Raw genomic sequence first — 21,430 nt, 5'->3', positions numbered from 1 at the left:
TGGTGAGTATTCAGGCCAACCTTTTTGGTTCCAAGTGATTTAAACACACACACACACACACACACACACACACACACACATAAAAACAAACCACTCTGAAGTGTCCATATTTTAGCATAAAGTTGGGAATTATGCGAGTGCTGGGTGTATCATGGTCAATTCTGTGAGCCTCATCACAGTTTATAGCCAAAGTCAGAGACTTCAAAATCAGACACACATTGACCTGGAATGCTTTATTCTCCAGTGCTCATTCTTGATTCTCAAAAGTATCACTACTGTGAAAAAATTCTCACCATTAGGGAGCTGTCATTTCCCTGGTAAAATTAAACAGCAATTTCATTCACCTCTGCTCCTTTTTGGATGAAGGCTGGCAATGGTTTAAGGAACAAATAAATGAATGAATAAATGAGTGGAGTTCCCTCCTCCTGACTCAGAAAGGTGCTAGTTCCCCTCACGCAGGAGATACAACTTCGATGCAAGCCAGTTCTCCCACTACATAGAGCCCTTCTGTTTTTAGGAAGTTCTGATTCATGGATTGGAGAATTGAACTAAATTAGTATACTGTACAGCATGGGCCTGGTTAAATTAAACATAAATGCTCTGCCCCCTGCCACCCACCTCACTGTGACCACTGAGAGTTCATTTAACAGGCGCCACTATCTGTGAGACCCAAAGGTAGCTGACTTCAAACCCTGTCTACATTTGCCTTATTATAGACCATGTGTTAGTAGATGTTGTAATATTTTTTATGAACCAGTAGGATTCTCAGAGTGCTTCAAAACAGAGAGGCATGATATTGGGTGATGATTTTTTTTTAAGTCTCGTCTCGATTTAATTTTGTGAGAATTTTTTAAAATTGTCTGTTTTATTGAGAAATTGCTCAGAGATCATAAACAATGAGAAACTCGGCTAGAAGAAGATAAACAAAACAAGTATAATAGAGACAACGTTCTTTTAAAACATTTCATTTTGCAGACCAATAATAAAACTTGTAAATCTTTTAAAAATACTTTTCTTATGGTGTATAAATTATGATATTTTACTTGAAGCTAATAAAGCCACCATAGAGAAGAAAGTTAATTTTTTTTCTTTAAGCTTTCCATAGGTAGTATAATTTAAATAATTCTGTGGTACAGTTTCAACACCTCAGATTGAGCACTTTTGTTTACGAAGTAAGAACAGTAATCCTCACATAAAAAGGTGGTATTGCTACCCTAGACAGCAGATGGTATTATTAAATACACAGGCAAAGTCTAAGGTCATAAGGAACTAACAATTAACCAGAAATACGATCTGTCACAGTCGTTTAATGGGTAACTTACCAGATATATACCACTTGTATTCTTCTGAGTGGTGGGAGGTAAATAGTCAAGCTTCAGAGCAGTTGCACAATCGTTTAGAAATATTGTAATTATATTCTTATTTAAGCATTTAGGGAAACCAACAAGCCAGAAAGAAAGTGAAAATCAGTGTGATTTCCTCATAATACTGCGTCCTGTTAATCTACTTTGAAAAAATACTTTACCAATTCAGACAGCACAATTTCATAGCTATCCCTGAATCTAACTGGTCTCCCCAAACGAGTAATGTCAAAATTTTGAATTTTTTTACTGCTAGTCTCAGTCGTTCTAAGATCTCTTTACATTATCATAGGTATAATTTTTGCCCCTGAAGTTTTCGTTGTGTGAAGGTAAAAAATTGGAGCATACACAACAGCAAATGGAAGCAGGGTGGCAGGAGACAGCTGGGAAACTGTAGTGGGGAGGAGAGGCAGTCAGCTGGTGGGGTGGACCGCAGGAGGAGGATGGTCTCACCAGTAAGGAATGGGTGGCACTATTAAAATCTGGATGTGGGCTCAATTTCTATTGTAAATCAAATATAAATCTATCACTAAAATAGGAGCTGGATACACAGTGCCCAAGTCCTCGTGAGAGTTTCCCAAGAAGAGTTTACCATGGAGAATGTGTCATCAGTTCCTTTTCAGTTAGGGCTTTTGAGGATGAGGAACTGAATTCTAAATTCACCCAAAGGAAAAATGGCCAACAGGGCAGCAACTAAGCCTGAATCACAAAGAACAAACTGCTTGGTTAGAATTTGGAAGAGTGGCTGGGTGCAGTAGTAATATAATCCTAGCACTCTGGAAGGCTGAGGTGGGAGGATCACTGGAGGCCAGGAGTTTGAGACCAGCCTGGGCAACATAGCAAGACCCCCATCTCTACAAAAAAAAAATACAAAAATTAAGGCCAGGTAGAGTGGCTTACACCTGCAATCCCAGCACTTTGGGAGGCTGGGGTCTCTACAAAAGAATTAAAAATTAGCCAGGTGTGGTAGTGCATACCTGTAGTCCCAGCTACTAGGCAGGCTGAGGCAGGCGGATTGCTTGAGCCCAGGAGGTTGATGCTACAGTGATCCATGAACCATGATCACGCCACTGCACTCCAGCCTGGGGAACAGAGCGAGACCCAATCTCTAAAAAAAAAAGTTGGGAAGAGTGAAACTTGTCCCATAGGCAAATAACTACGAAGCATACCCAAGAGTCATGACTCTAGCCATTGTGTCAACCAATTGTAAAAACAGCATCTGGAAAAGCAAAAACATCCTCAGTGCCCCAGGTGAATAGAAGATGAACAATGAAAAGCAAGGTTCAGAGGTCACTGGCTGATCAGGGTAAAAAAGTGGGTAGATTCCAATCTTTGGACAAAAACTATTCTTAAAAGACAAAAAGTTATTCAATTTCTTTGCTGATGGATTTGGTGAGGATGTCTGATTCCTAGAAAATGCATACTAATAAGGACTTTTTTCTTATACAGTTTCATGCATTTATATATGTCTATTTAAATTTATCTAAATTTAAATTGAGTAAGGCAGGCAACAGTATCTCAGGGCACAGACTCATAACTGGAGAACTTCATCCACAAGCTTAGCTAGCTTGATTTTCTGTGTGGCCAGGACGCCTGCTGAAACTTCCAGCAGTCCTCAGAAAAGCTGATGAGATACCCTTGGGCTGAATGAGTAAGAACTTTCTGGAGAGTGGAAGACTGGTGAAAGTCCAGCTGGAAAAACATATGGCAGCAGAGGCGGAAAGAGTGCTTTATGACCGGGAGCTTTATAAAAAAAAATGTCTGAAGGCTCAAAGCAGCCGTTACAACCTAAGATCTTACTAAGCATGATGGATGTTCTTACTTCTAGGATTGTCTCCAATTTACCTGGACCACAGCCAGCACTGTATCCTCAGGCACCCCACGGGACAGTGCATACAGAAGAACAGCATCGCACCACATCCTATCACCAAGGCCAGGATTCCGTGCCTCCGCCCCCCTCCCCACCTCCTTGAAATGGGGGAAGTGGGGGGAAGAGTCAATTCTTCTTGGAGCACATGAGATGGTAGCTTGCTGTGTTGTCCTGAAAGAAAACAAAGTTTGTAAATCACTGTAGGTAGTTTTTTTTTTTTTTGTAATAGATATGTCGGGAGGGAAAATGACTATGGTAAATTCCATTCTCAACCACACATTAACTCAGAGAATTCTTGAGCCACACAGTGACAGACTGAGCTCAAGGAGAAAGACAGGCAGTCTGAGTTTCAGACTACGGAGCCATTTGGAGGTGACATGTACAGAAAAATGCACAGCTTTGAGGTTTTATATCAGTCCTTCCCTGCCCAATGTCATTTCCAAAGTAATAGAAAGGAATATTTTATTTTTTCATGTTAACTCTTCATTATAGTCATCTCTTATTGCAATGACCATTTGTATCTGTTACTGAGAACAGGTATAACTAGCTTTAAGAACATTCTACATGGAATGATATATTCCTTAGAAAGAAATCAATTAAGAAGTGATTATTCACAATTACAAAAGGACCCTTTATAAAGTCTGTAATTTACCACAGGATTAAAGAAAAGTACAGTTGACCTTTGAACAACACAGGTTTGAATGGCACACGTACATACATTGATTTTCTCTTGCCTCTGCCACCCCTTAGACAATGAGACCAAGCCCTGCTCTTCCTCCTCCTCCTCAGCCTACTTAACTTGAAGACAAAGAGAATGAAGACCTTTATGATGACCCACTTCCACTTAATCAATAGCAAATATATTTTCTCTTCTTTTTTTTTGAGACAGAGTCTTGCTCTGTTGCCCAGGCTGGCACAATCTCAGCTCACTGCAACCTCCACCTCCTGGATTCAAGCAATTCTCCTGCCTCAGCCTCCGGAGTAGCTGGGATTATAGGCGTCTGCCACCACGCCTGGCTAATTTTTGTATTTTTAGTAGAGACTGGGTTTCACCACGTTGGCCAGGCTGGTCTCGAACTCCTGACCTCAAGTGATCTGCCCACCTGAGCCTCCCAAAATGCTGGGACTACAGGTCTGAGCCACTGTGCCCAACCCCTCTTCTTTACAATTTTCTTAATAACATTTTCTTTTCTCTAGCTTCCTTTTTCTGTAAGAATACATTATATAATAAGACACATACAAAATCTGCATTCATGGACTGTTTATGTTATTTGTAAGACTTCTAGTCAACAGGTAGGCTATTAGTTAAGTTTTGGGGGAGTCAAAGTTAAACTCAGATTTTCGAATTCACAGGGGTTGGCACCCTGACCTTCATGTTGTTCAAGGTCAAATGTACTTAAATAGTATTAGATTTTTTTAAATGTAATCAACGTAGACTTGTTAAAGCTCCGCACAAGTTGCTTTGGAGAGGCAAGCATGTGGACCTCTTTTCATGGATGCCTCAGCGGTGGCATCTGTAATGTAGCCATTGCAGACACCACTATTTTTCTTCAACAGACAATACTGTTTCCCTTTCGGCTTCTCTGATGGATGTTTCACCACTATTTTACTTAAGCTGTGGTGACAGTAGAAGCAGCAATTACTGTAGTCACAAAAATCAGGGCCTACCTTTATTACCCGATCATTATGACAATTATCCCCCACCGTTTTCTCTTTGTCCTTGCACACACATTTGCAAGGCATGTATTTTCATTACCAGACAGAGAAGCGCCTACAGGTCAATTGCACACACTCCGTGCTGATAAAGTAATGTCATTAACTTTTGATTTTTTAAAAAAGCAAATGACGGTCCTCTATTCCTGGATTGTGTTTTTCGCCTTAGGTACTCAAGTAAAAACCAAGATGGTCTCTCTCTCGCTCTCTCTCTCTCTCTCTCTCTCTGTCTCTCTCTCTCTCTCTCTATATATATATATATGTATATATGCGCACGCACACACACATACACATTTAATTTTCATAATGTCAGGCAGTATGTTTTTTGTTCGGAATGCACTTTGCATCCATGAGCGAAAGCCAGTGCTGTGAATCTAAAACTACCTGGGCCTAAGGAGGAAAGGCTTTGAAACCCGGGCATTTTCTAAATGTTCAGGGAGAGAAAACAAAGTCACCTCTTCTTAACAAAAACTTTTCTTTTTAGGGGGCTCCAGGGCTGTTGAGATCGATCTAGGCCGGGGACTGGCCAGATATTTGTTCTTTTGAATGGTGTCCCCACTTCCCCTTTCTGGGGACCTCAGTCGACTTCTTTTGCATTTCCTGGCTCTGTTTCACACAATGCTCAGAGCTTCAAATCCCACTTCTCTGCAGTTACTCCAAGGTTTAAGCTGTGGGAAAGTCACTCAGGCTATGTGGCGGGTGCCAGCGCTGCTTCTGCTGCTGTACTGCTGTGTCAACACACCACTTCTCTGTGCCTCTGTAAATTGATATAACTTCTCTTGCCTCTGTAAATTGATATAACAACAGCAACAACAAAACTGACTGCCAGGTCAGTATGTGATTTACAAATATGTCCAGAGACCATTCAGTATCAGTATCAGCCAGCAGATAAAGCACAGGGCTTAGAGTCAGAGAGCCTGGGGTCTTATTCCAGCTCTACCACTTTTATCAGTTGTGTGATCCTAGGCAAGTGACTTAAACCTTCTGTGTCTCAATTTCCCTATCTGTGAAAAATGGGTCTAAAGTTAGTACTTACTGCAGAGGTTGATGGGGAGATTAAATGATGTGCAAAATGCCTGGAACAGTGCATGGTCCATGGCACACCCTGGATTCACATTGGCTTTTATGTTACGTTAGTTCCAGACTCCGCTAAAGCAGGCACTTCTAAAACCAGCCAGTTCTGCTGCTGCTGCTCATGGCCAGACTTCAGGATCCTTAGGAACAACCTCTGCTACTTAGCAGTCCTCCACGTCCACCACTCCATGGAAGTAGCTGTCATCAGAGCTGCCAATGACTTCCCTGTGACCATCTCCAAGAGGTTCTTAGCACTCTAATCCTTTCTGAGTCATCTGCCACTTTGTATATCACTCCTTGGCATCTTTTTCTCACTTTGACTCTTAAAGAAATATCCTGTACCTACTGAACTTCTTTCCCTATGTTTTTATTTTATATGTTTGCTCTCTGCCTCCCACATCCCCAACTCCCTACTCCACACTGGAAGTGTCAGTACTTGGCACATCGTAGATGCTCAGTAAATGTTTGTGAACTGACTTGAACTGTGTTGTTGAAGTAGTTCCTCAACTCTGTCCCTTTGTATAATTTTCTTGATATTTGAGCTCTTGCTGCTCTGCCTGGAATCTCTGCTATGATGAAGCAAACCTTCAACATCTTCTCACTTATAGTTCATCTTTTTCTGCTTTTGAGCCTTGAAATTCATTTTATTTTATTTTATATATTTTTTGAGACAGGATCCCACTCTGTTGCCCAGGCTGGAGTGCAGTGGTGCAGTCATGGCTCCCTGCAGCTTCGACCTCCCAGGCTCAGGTGATCCTCCCGCCTCGGCCTCCCCGAGTAGCTGGGACTACAGGTGTGCACCAACACACCTAGCTGATTTTATGTATGTTTTGTAGAGACAGGAATTTGTCATGTTGCCCAGGCTGGTCTTGAACTCCTAGGCTCAAGCGATCCACCCACCTCAGCCTTCCAAAGTTTTGGGATTATAGGCATGAGCCACCACATCCAGCCTGAAATGCTTTGTAATTAAATTAACCTGTTCCAAGTTTCCAATTTTGGGAGGGAGGTATATTTTTAAGGTCTAAATTTCACTTTATTCAGGAAACAGGAATTAGGCCCCACCGTACATCAAAACTACATACTATTATCCTAAAAATAACTCCTCTTGAGGCATATAAGATGCATGTTAACAAGGGAGTCATATTCTCTGAGTGGCAGAACCCAACATTTTAATATGCATTTTATGGGTGTGGTGGCACATGCCTGTAGTCCCAGCTACTCAGGAGGCCGAGGTAGGAGGATCACTTGAGCCCAAGAGTTCAAGGCTGCAGTGAACTATGATGGCACCTCTGCACTCTAGCCTGGGCAACAGAACAAGACGCTGTCTCTTAAAAAATAAAAAATAAAATTGATTTCTTTTTTTTTTTCTTTTTTGAGATGGAGTCTCGCTCTCTTGCCCAGGCTGGAGTGCAATGCTACAATCTTGGTTCACTGCAACCTCCACCTCCCGAGTTCAAGCAATTCTCCTGCCTCAGCCTCCTGAGTAGCTGGGATTACAGGCATGTGTCACCACATCTGGCTAATTTTTGTATTTTTAGTAGAGACAAGGTTTCACCATGTTGGTCAGGCTGGTCTTGAACTCCTGACCTTGTGATCCACCCGCCTCAGCCTCCCAAAGTGCTGATATTACAGGCGTGAGCCATCGCGCCCGGCCAACAATGGATTTCTTAAAGACAGTGAAGTATAATAACTGTTGGTTTGATCTTGCACTGAAGCTGAATAAAGGTTTGACCTATGAGAATCAAGGACAATTAAAATATTAGCTTATAGCATAAAAAGAGAAGCAGACTTCCCCTTACATGCACACACATACACACACTCTCTGAAGTCAACTATACATAATTTTTAAGACAGTACACATTGGATTGTTCCCACTATCACGCGATCTTGTAATGATCAGGACTGTCTTCTCTGTTATGTGTAGTAGGGACCAAGATACTTTTAGGGCCTCATGAAAATGTTTGATTTTAATTTATTTTAAAATCAGGGCTGGGTGCAGTGGCACACACCTGTAATCCCAGCACTTTGGGAGGCCAAGGTGGGAGGATTGCTTGAGTCCAGGAGTTCAAGACCAGTTTGTGCAACATGGCAAAACTTCGTCTCTACAAAAAAAAAAAAAAATTCGCATAGTGGTGCATCCCTGTAGTCCCAACTACTTGGGAGGCTGAGATGGGAGGATCACTTGAGCCTGGGAAGCGGAGGTCACAAATAGTCAAGATAGCTCCACTGCCCTCCAGCCTGGGTGACAGAGTGAGACCCTGTCTCAAAAAATAAATAAATAAAATCAGAATGAAAAAATATAATAATCACAAGTACATAAGAACAAATTCATATAATTTTTAATTTTATTTTTAATGAAGAAAGAAGCCCACAAAGACAAAAATACCCTCAGCATTTCCAGGCACCACAAGAGTCACAATGAGGCCCTAGTAAGAACACCGATTCAGTTGAAGTTCATGTATTCATACTGAGTACTCCTGGAAATTTTCATATTTTAAATTTATATACTGCTCAAGACTTAGTGTTTGATTTTCTAGTTTTTTCTATTTATACTAACACCTCAGAGACCTAATACATTTCATGGCCTTTGTTTACTGTCTCTATTATAACAACTTCCAAGTCCCTCTCTTCTCTATTCCTGTGTTGGAGTTCTAATTTTGTACTTCTAACTGCCTGTTGGGTATTTCCACCTGTATATCTCATCGCTGGCTCAGCCAACAAACACATCGCTGAGCTCACCATCTTCCCCTGCTCTTCGGTTTTCTCTCTTCAATTTTCCTGTCTATTAGAGTTCCTGCTAACTCTGTAGTCATTAATGAGCCAACCACGAGCTTGTCTCCTTCTTCATTCCCTTATCTGAGGACCTGATTGAGCCTCTGCTCCCATGCCCACTGCCATCCCTATTGAAGTCTCACTGCCAGTACCTCAGCCAAGCATCCTTACCTCTCGTTGAGTTCCACATGCAGACTCCTGACTGACTTCTCTGCATTCCAGCTTCCTTGTGCGATACATTCCTGACCCTCCCTGAATTGATCTTTGTACTGCTTTCATCATTTTCCTCCTCTGCTCCACAATTCCTCCACGCTTCAACCCAAACTCCTCACCCAGTTTAGAAAGCTCTGCTCACGTGGTTCCTCCCACTGTGACCAATGCATCTCCCAACACATTAACACCCACCAGAGGTGATGATTAAGAAGTCCCTTCACTCACGAACTAGACTTACTGTCTTTGTCTTTTGTTTCTGCTCTTTCATTCATTCATTTATTCCGTTTTTGGGGTAACTACTCTGTCCCAGGCACAGACACCTTAAATGTTCCTCTATTACCTATTCCAACCCTATACAGCTTTCAAAGCTCAGGTCAACTTCCAATCCATGAAGCCCAGGTCTCCCTTCTATCACAAGTCTTTTTCCTCTGAACTCCTGGGAAGCTTAGAGACATTGTCAAACATTTAGGACTTAAATATGTGACGTGAGATTTCCTGACTGTGTCATGCACGCTGTCCAGTCTGACTTGTTTGAGTTTCTGCAAAGGTCTTTACAGAAGACCTATCTTGTTACCACTCAGCTGCAGCTGGCATCAAGCCCTGGCTGGACTAGTCGTGCTAACCCCTTGGTTATTAATCATCGCCACGATTTTTCATGTGTTTACTATAGTATGATCCAGGCATTGACTACACTAGGCACTTTATGAGGTTGTTATTATCCTCTGTTTTTTACAGATGAGGAAAGTGAGGCTCAGAGAGGCTAAGTGACTTCTCCAGTTTTACATAGTTTTGAAGTGGCTTAATGAGAATTTGAATATGGGTCTGATATAATTCAAACATTGTGCTCTTGACCACTTAATTAACTCTACTTTCTGATTGATTCACATATGTTGAAATCTACTAATTCTCCTCCTAGTGTCATTATGTTTGTTTTTTCTCTCCTTTATATTTTTAAGGCCTGCCGGTCTATCCTTTCAAGGCTCTACACTTATGCTGGACCCACGAAGCTGTCCTAGAACATCATAGTGAATGTCCACCAGATATTAATTATTTGAGTGAGAATGGTTGTGAGCACTGGGTACTCCCCCAGCCAGTACCCTTCTCTTGCAGTAGTATATTTTGTAGATTAAATAAAACTCAAGATAAAAAAAACAAATTAATAAATAATCAATGGAAACCGAAATTTGGAACATAAAAGTAGTATTTCCAAATGAACACATTATATGTAAAAGCTCACAACCAGGAATTTCTTCATTTGGGTTTCCAGCAATGTTATGTCACTAATACTATGTTTCTCGCTATATGGCCAAACCTGTAAAGCCTTAATATCTGATTACGGAGCACATCTAGACTATTAAAGAGCTTTCTATAATATTAATAAAATGAAATAATAAATAAAAATTCAATTGACTAATCATAGCAATTTCATTTTGAGAATGTTTTGTAGGCTGAAAGCAAATCCTTGAGATATTTGTGCAGAAGCGTCGTTGCAAAACAGAACCCGCAGTAGAACTATGTCATCTTTTGGTTCTAAGCGTGCCCCCTCATTGCTGGCAGATGGCAAGTATTTATTTGCTTGCTAGCTCTTTAGTGGAACTGGTCTTCTGTTTCCACTGTTGCCTCCTGTGACACAAACTGCCACCTATCTCCCAAGGTTCTTTCTTTGTAACAGAACCCTAGTTTTTGGCTGGACTCATTTCCCCAGTGGTAGAGGCTGCTGGCTGGTCATGTCATGAGCCCAGGTCTTCTTCTTGTGCACAACCAGATGCCATTTCTCAGCCTCCCTTGCAGTTATATGCAGCTGTGTGTTTGAGTTCTGGCCATTAGTGAGTGGAAGTGATGTGTCCCTTCTACTCACACTTCTGTAGTCCTGGCCTACAGAAACCCACGATGGTTCTCTATACTCTTTATCTTTCCACAGCTTAATGCAGATAAGTAACAAGATCTTGGAAGACAAGTGTTGAAGATGAAAGAGGCACAAGATAGAAGAAACCTGGGTCCTTAGATCCTTGCTTGGAGGAAAACCACCTGCCAATCCAGAGCATCATTTTGGACTTCATGTGAGTGAGAAGTAATCCTGTATCATGTTTGAGCCATTAAGCGTATTTTGGTTGCTTGTTCTGATAACTGTAAGTATCTTACTGACGTAGACATCATAAGTGAAAGACCGTGTTTCCTCACCTCCCCTGCTAAGTGTAACCATGTAACTAAATTCTGGCCAATGAGATGTAAGCAGAAGTGTTTTGTGTAACTTTGAAACAGGATGCTTCAAGGAAGCTGATTTGGATGGGATAGGAAAACTTCTGTCATCTTTTGTTCCTTCTCTTTTATGTTCAGAACTCTTTTATAATTCAGACAAAATGTCAGGAATTGCTCTGGCCATCTTGCACTTCTGGGAATGGAAACCATTTTCTAAGACAATGGGGTAGGGTGATAGAGAAGACTAGGTTTTTTGATGGATGTGGAGCTGTTGGGCCCCGTCCACAATGCTTTTATATTACAGGAATCTCTTGTTTAAGCCTCTATTTTATTTCTCATAGAGACACATGTTCTTCCTATAGGAGCAAAAGTGACCATTTTAAGATTTGAATCAAGTTATGCCACTTCTTGGCTATGAATCCCTTCATGACTTCCAGTTTACCTTAGAATTGAATTTATATTTCTACCATGGTTTATGAAGCCCTGCTTGATTTTTCTCCTGCCTACCCCACTGACCCCACCCCAATTACACTGGCCTGCCTTCTGTTCTGCCATATTGACTGATCATTCACTTCATGAGGCCCTACTGAAGATGTTACCTTTTCAGAGAGGTTCTCTGACCTCCCACCTACAATGGACTCTCCCAGCTTTCGTCTATCTCACCACTCTGTTTATTTCCTACATGGCTCTGATCACAGTCTTTAATCCTTTGGTTGATGTATTTATTCATTGGTTCGTCATTATCTCCCCAACTAAAATGTAAGCTCCGTGAGGCAAAGATGGTCTCCTGTACAACACAGTGCCTGCTGCATAGGAAGCACTCGTTACATTATGAAAAATACAGCAAACGTGTATGTACATTTGAATATGTATAAGCACTATATGTATGTGCATGTGTACACATATATAGTTGACCTGTGACTAATGCAGGGGTCAGGGCGCTGACCCTCCATGCAGTCGAAAATACGACTTTTAATGCAACTTGGTTTTTGAATTTATAGTGTGTGGATTTCTTTTTAAAAACCTAGCCCTGATTATAATGAGAGAAAAAGTGGAATTAAATTTAGCCATTATTAAGAATCCAACAAATCAAATATAAGTCACAGCAAATACTAAAATTTTGAGGTGAAAAAGAAAATTAGAACTGGAGATAGACATTATAGTGCTGTCCCAGAAAATGGCAGTATCTAGCCCATGAGAGAGTTTCTTTCATATTTTTTTCATTGCATATACTAAACATAGTGATTGCTTTTTATCTTTTTAAAAAAATCTAGGCCGGGCGTGGTGGCTCACGCCTGTAATCCCAGCACTTTGGGAGGCCAAGGTGGGCAGATCACGAGGTCAGGAGATCGAGACCATCCTGGCTAACACAGCGAAACCCCATCTCTACTTAAAATACAAGTAGAGGTGGCAGGCACCTGTAGTCAGGCATGGTGGCGGGCACCTGTAGTCCCAGCTGCTGAGGAGGCTGAGGCAGGAGAACGGCGTGAACCCAGGAGATGGAGCTTGCATTGAGCCAAGATCACGCCACTGCACTCCAGCCTGGGCAGTAGAGCAAGACTCCGTCTCAAAAAAAAGAAAAAAAAATCTAAATCATTATTTGCTCTCTGTTCAAACATCACTCAGCCAAATAGAATTTCCTGCTGAAGGAAATTATGACACAAAAATTTTAGAATTACCCCACCACTTTTTTTTGTTTGTTTTTTAATCTCTGTCAGTTTGTTACCTTTATTCCTGAAAGAAGGACTCAAGACTCGTATAATTCTCTAAAACAGGTGTTAACAGGAAATGTTCCTAGACAATGTGGGTTTGCAAGAGAAACAAAGAATTTATTGTTGACTTGATTACTAGCTCAAAGTAATCAGAAATTCCATGAAAGACACTGCAAGTTGACCTCTTTTAAAATTACTTTAAAAAGCGGAGGTTGATTTGTATTTCTTAATCAGCATCTCAGAACAATGTACATTCTTTTTGTATAGTGTCATGGGCATCTGGGGCTTTGGCTTGATCAACATCCACTTCCTCCTGTGATACCAAGAGCCTAGTTTTCTTTTAAAGAACCACCCCTCCCTGACTCTCAGTCTCTGTTTTCTGGTGGGGTTGACTCTTACCCCTAACCCCAGGGGTGGAGCATGTGGTCCAAGTCTGGCCAATGAGAATTTTAACCATGCTGGTGGTTCAAGAATGAGTATGTGTTACATGCTGAGCTTATCAGAACCAACACTGTCAGTCCCAGGGGTTATGCTAGAAGTATTGGAAAGGATAAATTCTCTTTTGGGGTGGTTAAACCTATAGAAAATTAGCCTGGAGCTTCTGGTGGACATCTTGTCAAAAAATAGTGATTGCCTGCTTGAGAATGAAGTCAAGAGAGAAGAAGGCAAAGCTAAAGCCTGCAGAATATTCCTGAAGATATTTTTCAAGGATCTGGAACCACCCTGGAACTTTTTTCTTTCTTTCTTTTAGAGACAGGTTCTTGTTCTGTTGCCTAAACTAGAGTGCAGTGGTGCAATCATGGCTCACTGCAGCCTCAACTCCTAGGCTCAAACGATTCTCCTGCCTCAGCCTGCCAAGTAGCTGGGACTACAGGCATGCGCCACTGTGCCCAGCGATTTTTTTTTTTTTTTTTGTAGAGATGAGGTCATGTTATGTTGCCCAGGCTGGTCTTGAACTCCTGGCCTCAAGTGACCTTCCCACTTTGGTCTCCCAAAGTAACTGAATTACATGCATGAGCCACTGTGTTTAGCCTGAGCATTTTCAGGTACATAAACAAATATATTGCCCTTATTTGAATTTCATTTCTCTCACTTAGTTTCAAATAAGAATCTTGACTATACACTTAATTTGTTACTAAATGAATTAGGATATAAAGATTTTTTTTAATTAGTTCACTACAAAATTTTCTGTAATTGGAAGAAAGACGGCCATTCCTCCCCAAAGGAACTCTTACAACTTGTATTCATTTACCAGAAAATGCAGTTTCCTTTTGCCTATACACAATCTAAAGATTTTTTAGTATACTTGTTTAGTTGCCTAAATATTCTTTATATGTTTGTCTTGTCCTTGCAGTTCATATGAGGTATTATGTTACCAGTGAGCAGGGTCTATGATGAATGTGTCTTTAGAACACCCAATGAAGTGCCACTTGCCACAAGAAGCTAAATCACAATCTGATGGCAAGGAAAGGCAACCATTCTTCCTGCAGTTTTGTGCATAAACCTTCCTGCCTCTCTGCTGGGGACCACCTATGGGGAAAGGTAAACTTCTCTCTCATGGCTCTCCTTTCCCAGGAAAACTTTAGCTCCTGTTGAGACCAGCACTTCCCTGGAGAATGTGGAGTGAAGGGGTTAGGCCCATCACAATTTTCCATTCATGATGTTGAAGGCATTCAAGCAAGGCATCACATAGAATCAATAGAAACAGAAACAGCCCCACATGTGAAGAAGGAGCCGTGCTGGAATGAACAAGGCCTGCGGTATGGGTGAGTTACACGGTACAGAGCACAGGGGCTGACTGCTTTTTGCCCTTCCAGGTGGGATCATTACTTGCCAGCCTTCCAGCTGATGCCAGTGGCAACAGCACAACAGGCTGAACTGGATTCTTTATGACTATGTACTCATTAGGGGGAAAAAGCACTTCCAATGCAAATGATTGAAATGGAAACAAGATGTGCACTCTGCTGCCTAAATGAAAGCTCTACCAGGTAGGCCATTCAAACTCAATTAAGAGTAGCAAAACAGGATCTATCAGGACAGTGGCTGCAACCTCTGTCACAGAGAATGGACAGTGAGCGGTCCAAATGGATTGGGGGGCATGAATGGCACCTGACTTACAGCAGGAGCTCAGCACTTTTACTCTCTTTGCCGCTTCACTGGAACAAGGAGAAAAAGACATTAGGATGAAGGATAATGTGTGATACACACATAAAGATGAAAGCGAGAGGGACACATGCAATGTCACTTATTGGAAGGACCACTTTAGGCTGCTCTGTCCTCTCTCCCCTGAAAACATGTTCCACATTGTTTTAACCATCTGTGGCCCACTCTGAAGCTCAAGGAACCCTGACCTTTCTGCTTAATTGTGAGCACAGCCATATGAAACTGCAATCTGGCAGCTGAAGGGGAAAGTATTTTTACTGTCTCCGCTGAGAAAGGGTTTGGATGAATCGAATCCCCTGTTATGCATGGAATTGTACCCTCTAGAAAGCTCTGTTGAAGACCCAAACCACGGTACCTGTGAATGTGACCTTATTTGAAAATATGGTCTTGTAGATGTAATCAAGCAAAGATGAGGTGATACTGAATTAGGGTGGGCCTCCACCAACATGACTGGTGTCCTTATGAGAAGCAAGGAAGAGACATAAGGAGAACATGGTGTGACAATTGAGACAGAGATTGGAGTGATGCATCTACAAGCCAAAAAATGTCAAGGGCCGTGAGCCGCACCAGAAGCTAAGAGAAGGGCATGGGACTGACCCTCCCCTAGACCCATCAGAAAGAGTCTGACCCTGGCGACACCTTGATTTTGTACTTCTAGACTCCAGAATTATGAGAATAAATTTATGTTGCTTTAAGCCACTCAGTTTGTGGTAATTCGTTATGACAGTTCTGAGAAACTAATCCACCCTGCTAAAGAGTAAATGTCTGATGCAAAACTCACTACATGGATGAAAAGGCTGAGATATTCCGAAGAGTCATAATGAACTGTGCCGTCATCTACAAAGGAAGTGCAGCACTGCAACAGCTCAAGATAGATCCTGGAGATGTGGCAGGACAGATGTGCCCACCAGACTAGGAGCACTTTCAGGACAGCATCATGCCTTGTTCTCCTCCACATCCCTCCTTCTGTGCCTGAAAACCAGAAATGCTCAATTAAATGTTGAAAATAAATTCATAGGAAAACTATCTCAGATAAGTCATTAACGTTATTATTATTATTATTTTTTGAGATGGAGTCTTGCTCTGTCACCCAGGCTGGAGTGTAGTGGCACGATCTCGGCTCACTGCAACCTCCGCCTCCCAGGTTCAAGCGATTCTCCTGCCTCAGCCCCCTGAGTAGCTGGGATTATAGGCATGCACCACCACGTCTGGCTAATTTTTGTATTTTTAGTGGAGACGGAGCTTCATCATGTTGGTCAGGCTGTTCTCGAACTCCTGACCTCGTGATCCACCCACCTCGGCTTCCCAAATTGCTGGGATTACAGGCGTGAGCCACCGCACCCGGCCGCAATTAACCTTATTTTATGATGTCATATAAGTCCTTACTATCACCTTCCATGAAGATGTAACTGACAAAGACATCTGATTTGATGCTTTCATTGGAGAAACCCACCCTTGGCCATTGAAGGGCACAACTTTGGGTTTCTTTGAGATTTAATCTGGTCCTTGGATTCGCAAATGGCAGATGTGACCAGTAACAGCTTTTTACAAATCTTCAAATCCCACGGACACTGGGATTCTGCCCCTCAGATGTGGCTGTGGTTTTTTCACTGGCAGGGCAGGATATATTACTCTCCATTTAACGTCGGCCCACCCAAAGTGTTAGTTAGCCTGCTGTTTCATACATGAATCCATCTTAAATGCCTCCGAGTCTCCAGGTGAAGGGTGCTGCCATCAGCAGCAGCCAATAAATGAAATAATAACAAATATAAAATCAGCCATATTGGTCTCCTGGAGGTAAATAGAGCACAGGGGCGTTTCATTTACTGAAAGGCAAGAATTGCGATACCTGTAAATGTTGAATGTGAATGTGTTTTATAAAGTGTAAACGGCTGTAAAGAAGTCAGTTATTATGTTTATTATTGCTCCTGCTCTGTACACTTGATCAAATGACAAACCCAAAGACTCACCTCTCTGGGCTCCGGTTTCCTTACTCAGATGAGGGAATTATGTTTAATATCCCAAGGTCCCAGCTAAATCTTTTTTTTTTCTTTGACTCTTATGAATCTATCAGCAGGAACTTCCATCCAAATTCCTGAAATGTGGGAATATAATTGATGATGCTGTTTACATATAATATTAAATTATTTTGCATAAATTTTTCAGAATATGTTTTGTATAACATAGAGGACGAAGGGGAAAAAAGTAAAGTAAGATGGGAAAGTAGGCCATAAGAAAGGATATGGAGAAAATCCACCTATTATAATAATTAAAATTCAGCTTACCTGGAAAGGGGAGGAGAGTATTTATGATTAACATGAATATAGTCTGTGCTCATTGCAAAGTAAATTTTCAGAAAAAAAGGGCAAAATCTGATTATTTTAATCGTTAGATTAAATGCAATTAGAAATCCTGCCTACCTTTTAAAGTAAACAGCAAACTTAGTATTTCACTACATAAAAGAAACAATTGAAATAATCCTAACTTCAGGTTATTGTTGCATATAACAGAACACTATATTTGAAAATGATCCTCACTGAGTTTTTTGGATTCAACAACTTTTTCTGTGGCTAAAAATGTCCCTTGGGTTTCTGAAATCTGCTAGAATGCTGGGAAGAGCTGTGCAGAAATACCTCCAAAGGGTCAGGAAGTAATTTAGGATTTTTAATTCAATGGAATCAATATTTCTTGTGTATGTTTACTTACTTTTTTGGACAATAGGCCAATGATTGTAGAGTTTGTTCTAGCCTTGAAACCAACTCTCTGCAGAGCAATTCCTGATTCCACAAAGGGTGCATCAGGATGCACGGGACCCCCGGATCGCAGGCCCCACATGTGAATGAAGCAACACAGACCATCGATAACAGAGACCTCTCTAGGGTGAGTTCTCTAGAGACCTCTCTAGGGTGAGATGCAGGGCACGATCAACAGGACGAACAACCCTAAAGACGACAAATGGGTATACTGGCCTGGGCTGGATGAAAGGAGGCAATAGGGCTAAAAACACAGAACCAAACGTGTCATTTCTCTCCGTAACTTCCTTTTGATCTCAAATACAGTGTGTTCTCACTTATAAGTGGGAGCTAAACAATGGGTACACTTGGGCATGAAGATGGAAATCATAGACACTGTGGATTCCAAAGTGGGGGAGAATGGGAGAGGGGCAAGGGTTCAAAAATTACCTGTTAGGTACTATGTTCACTATCTTTTTTTTTTTTTTTTCTTTTTGAGATGGAGTCCCGCTTTGTCGCCCAGTCTGGAGTGCAATGGCGTGATCCCGGCTCACTGCAACCTCCACCCACCAGGTTCAAGTGATTCTCCTGACTCAGCCTCCTCAGTAGCTGGGACTACAGGCATGCGCCACCACCCCTGGCTAATTTTTGTATTTTTAGTAGAGACAGGGTTTCGCCATGTTGAGCAGGCCGATCTCAAACTCCTGACATCAAGTGATCAGCCCACCTCGGCCTCCCAAAGTGCTGGGATTCCACATGACAGCCACCGCACCTGGCCTATGTTCACTGTCTGGGTAGCAGGTACACTGGAAGCCCAATCCCACTGTTATGCAATATACCCATGCCTGTGTACCTGTACCACCTGAAAACATGCATGTGCACCCCCTGAATCTAAAATAAAACAGAGATGCAGAAAAGAATAATTTAAAAATATTTTGAGAAATGTATAACAAGAGCCATAAAAGTGTTTATATTCCCTTGTCCTAGTAATTCTGCTTGTGTATATTTATCTTAACAAAATAATCAGAAATATGTAGAATGATTTATGGATAAGCATGTTCACTGAAGCACTCCTTAGACTATAGGAAAATTTGGGAAAAACCCCAATATACAAAAATGAGGAAACACTTAATCATAGTCCATTCGGATGATGGAATGCTGTGTAGATATGTAAAAATCATATTTTCAGAGATGGCTGTTGATCAATGAAAATGCCCAATCTATAACATTCCGTGAAAAAGACAGATATACAGCCATATATTCCATATAATTATAATTTTAAATATGTATGAATGTGTGTGCATATATAATATATGTGAAAAAATTGGAAAGAAATACACTAAAATGTTAACTCATCTCTAAGTGGCAGGATTATGAGATTACAGGTGATTGTTTCTGGTTCTTTATATGTTTCAGTTTTTTGTTTTTTGTTTTTTGTTTTTGAGATACAGTCTCACTCTGTTGCCCAGGCTGGAGTGCAGTGGCACGATCTCAGCTCACTGCAACCTCCGCCTCCCAGGTTCGAGCGATTCTCCTGCCTCAACCTCCTGAGTAGCTGGGACTACAGGTGTGCACCACACCACCGTGCCCAGCTAATTTTTGTATTTTTAGTGGAGATAAGGTTTCATCATGTTGGCCAGGATGGTCTCGATCTCTTGACCTCATGATCCGCCCTCCTTGGCCTCCCAAACTGTTGGGATTACAGGCATGAGCCACTGTGCCTGGCCTATTTTTTAGTATTTTAAGATTTTTCTACAATGACTCTGTATTGCTTTTAATGTCAAAAATCTCAATAATGTTGAAGGTTATGGTATTTATATGTTTTTTTAAAAAATGACGAATGTTCTCCCTAAATCAGAAATGTGGACACACCGTGTTTTGGATTTAGTGTAGGGAGGTGGAGTATTATGATTAAATACTGTGTTTTCAAGCATTAATGACTCAAAGAGCAGGTACTTACATAGCACCTATTATTTCCATCAATCAGTATTATTGATCACTCACTCAATAAGTGTTGGCCTCTGACTTTACGCCTAAGAGTCAGGAGACCACAAAAAAGCAACAGTGCCAGGTCTGCAAGGTGAAGGCAAGAAGCTCATGTTCTAGGTACTTGTGACTGTCCTGCAATGCTAAAGAATGAACCATTCCCAAAGATTTGGCAAACTCGCCCAAGCTTACTCCCAAGGAGTCTAACCTTTGCCCAAGTATCTAGGACTCAGGCCCACCTGCTTAGCCTGGTCTCACTGAAGTGTGAGATGCAGCTTCATCATCTTCCATTTTGTCTCATAAGGAAATTGTGTTAGTCCAAGAGGCTTGGTGTCTTATATGGTTGTACAGCTTAGTGCTTTCTTAGCATTCTGTTTAAGTGCTGACAACTTGATATTTTCATCAATGGTTGCTATATTTCTCCATATGTTAGGTTGACAGGCTAATAATTTCAAAACTCAATTTCTCCCTCTCTCTCTCTTCTCCCAGTTTACATATTTCTATTTTCCAATTCCTTTATCTGCATTTTGTAAATATCTCAAAATAGTGGAAGGCAAGGCCTCTAGGATCACTTGGCCCAATCCCTGTATAATTGGATCCTTAGGGCTTGCTATATCTTTAAAGAAATTGAGGTCACCTTTTGTTACCAAGAATTAAGCACCTGTTGCATGACTGATGGAGATCTGTATACAGAGCACATTGCCCAGGGCAGGTGAGATTTGGTTACAGACAGCCTCTCGATGTATGATAAAAGTTTGGATCAGGTTGTAAACATTTTGCTCACTGTAGCAGAGAGTTCTCCGTGAACGGAGAACTGTCTAAACAGGGTGGTTGGCCACAGAAACTGCCCAGGGATGCACCTCCTTTCCACATTAGCCTTTCCAGCCCTGAAATCTGAGTTGCATGTGAGTCACTTAGACAGGCTATCTGTCAATTATTAAGCAACATCAGTGGGCCCAGCAATTCCATTCTGCGTAGTGCAAAGGTCCTCCACACATTCCAGGTCCATACCATCAAAGTGGCTATTTTTCTCAACCTATCCCTGCCCTTTAAGAAAATGGGGGTCATTTATTTCCGGGGATCACTATTTACACCCCATTGGCAGATAGTAGAGCCCAGTGGTTAATAAACAACCTTGTTTTAAATCCCATCTCTGTTGTTTGCAAGCTCTGTGTCTTTCAGAAACTTTACTTAAATTTCTTGAGCATCAGTTTCCTCACAAGGGTGTGGTCAAGTGATAATCAAGTATTTGTACTTTAACCCTGTACCTGGCTGCCAGCAAGCCCTCAAAGAAGAATTAACTTAGAGTTTTTATACATTCCCTCCAGTACAATGTTCCTAACATACAAGGGGCGTATGTATGTGTGTATTATGAGTGGAAAGAAGGAAGGAAGGATGCAATTAATAAGGCTTGCATTCAGCATTGCTATAGTCAAACTCTCCTTAGGAAGATCTAGATGTGCCAACATTTCTTATATATCATATGTAGAGGTGACTTAGGTTTTTCTTTCAGTACTTCATCACTTGAAAGAGCATTTGGTGATAATGAGCAGGTTTTGAAGTCTGTGAACTAAACTAAAAGTAAAAATAAAAAGGACGGTGAAATTTTGTTTGTGCCTTAAGGGAACTCCCTTT

General features: G+C 41.4%; 1 long non-coding RNA gene across 1 annotated transcript; it reads left to right on the top strand.

Annotated features, from left to right (window-relative positions):
• Positions 1 to 10,443: 10,443 nt before the first annotated feature.
• On the top strand, positions 10,444 to 16,101 carry LOC100586623. Its single transcript, XR_121881.2, has 2 exons — positions 10,444 to 11,063; positions 14,269 to 16,101. It is a non-coding gene; the product is annotated as an uncharacterized LOC100586623 (long non-coding RNA).
• The last annotated feature ends 5,329 nt before the right edge of the window (positions 16,102 to 21,430 follow it).

The sequence above is a fragment of the Nomascus leucogenys genome, chromosome 5 (assembly GCF_006542625.1).
Source record: "Nomascus leucogenys isolate Asia chromosome 5, Asia_NLE_v1, whole genome shotgun sequence".
Lineage (NCBI taxonomy): Eukaryota > Metazoa > Chordata > Mammalia > Primates > Hylobatidae > Nomascus > Nomascus leucogenys.
This window is presented reverse-complemented; position numbering and strand designations above follow the sequence as displayed.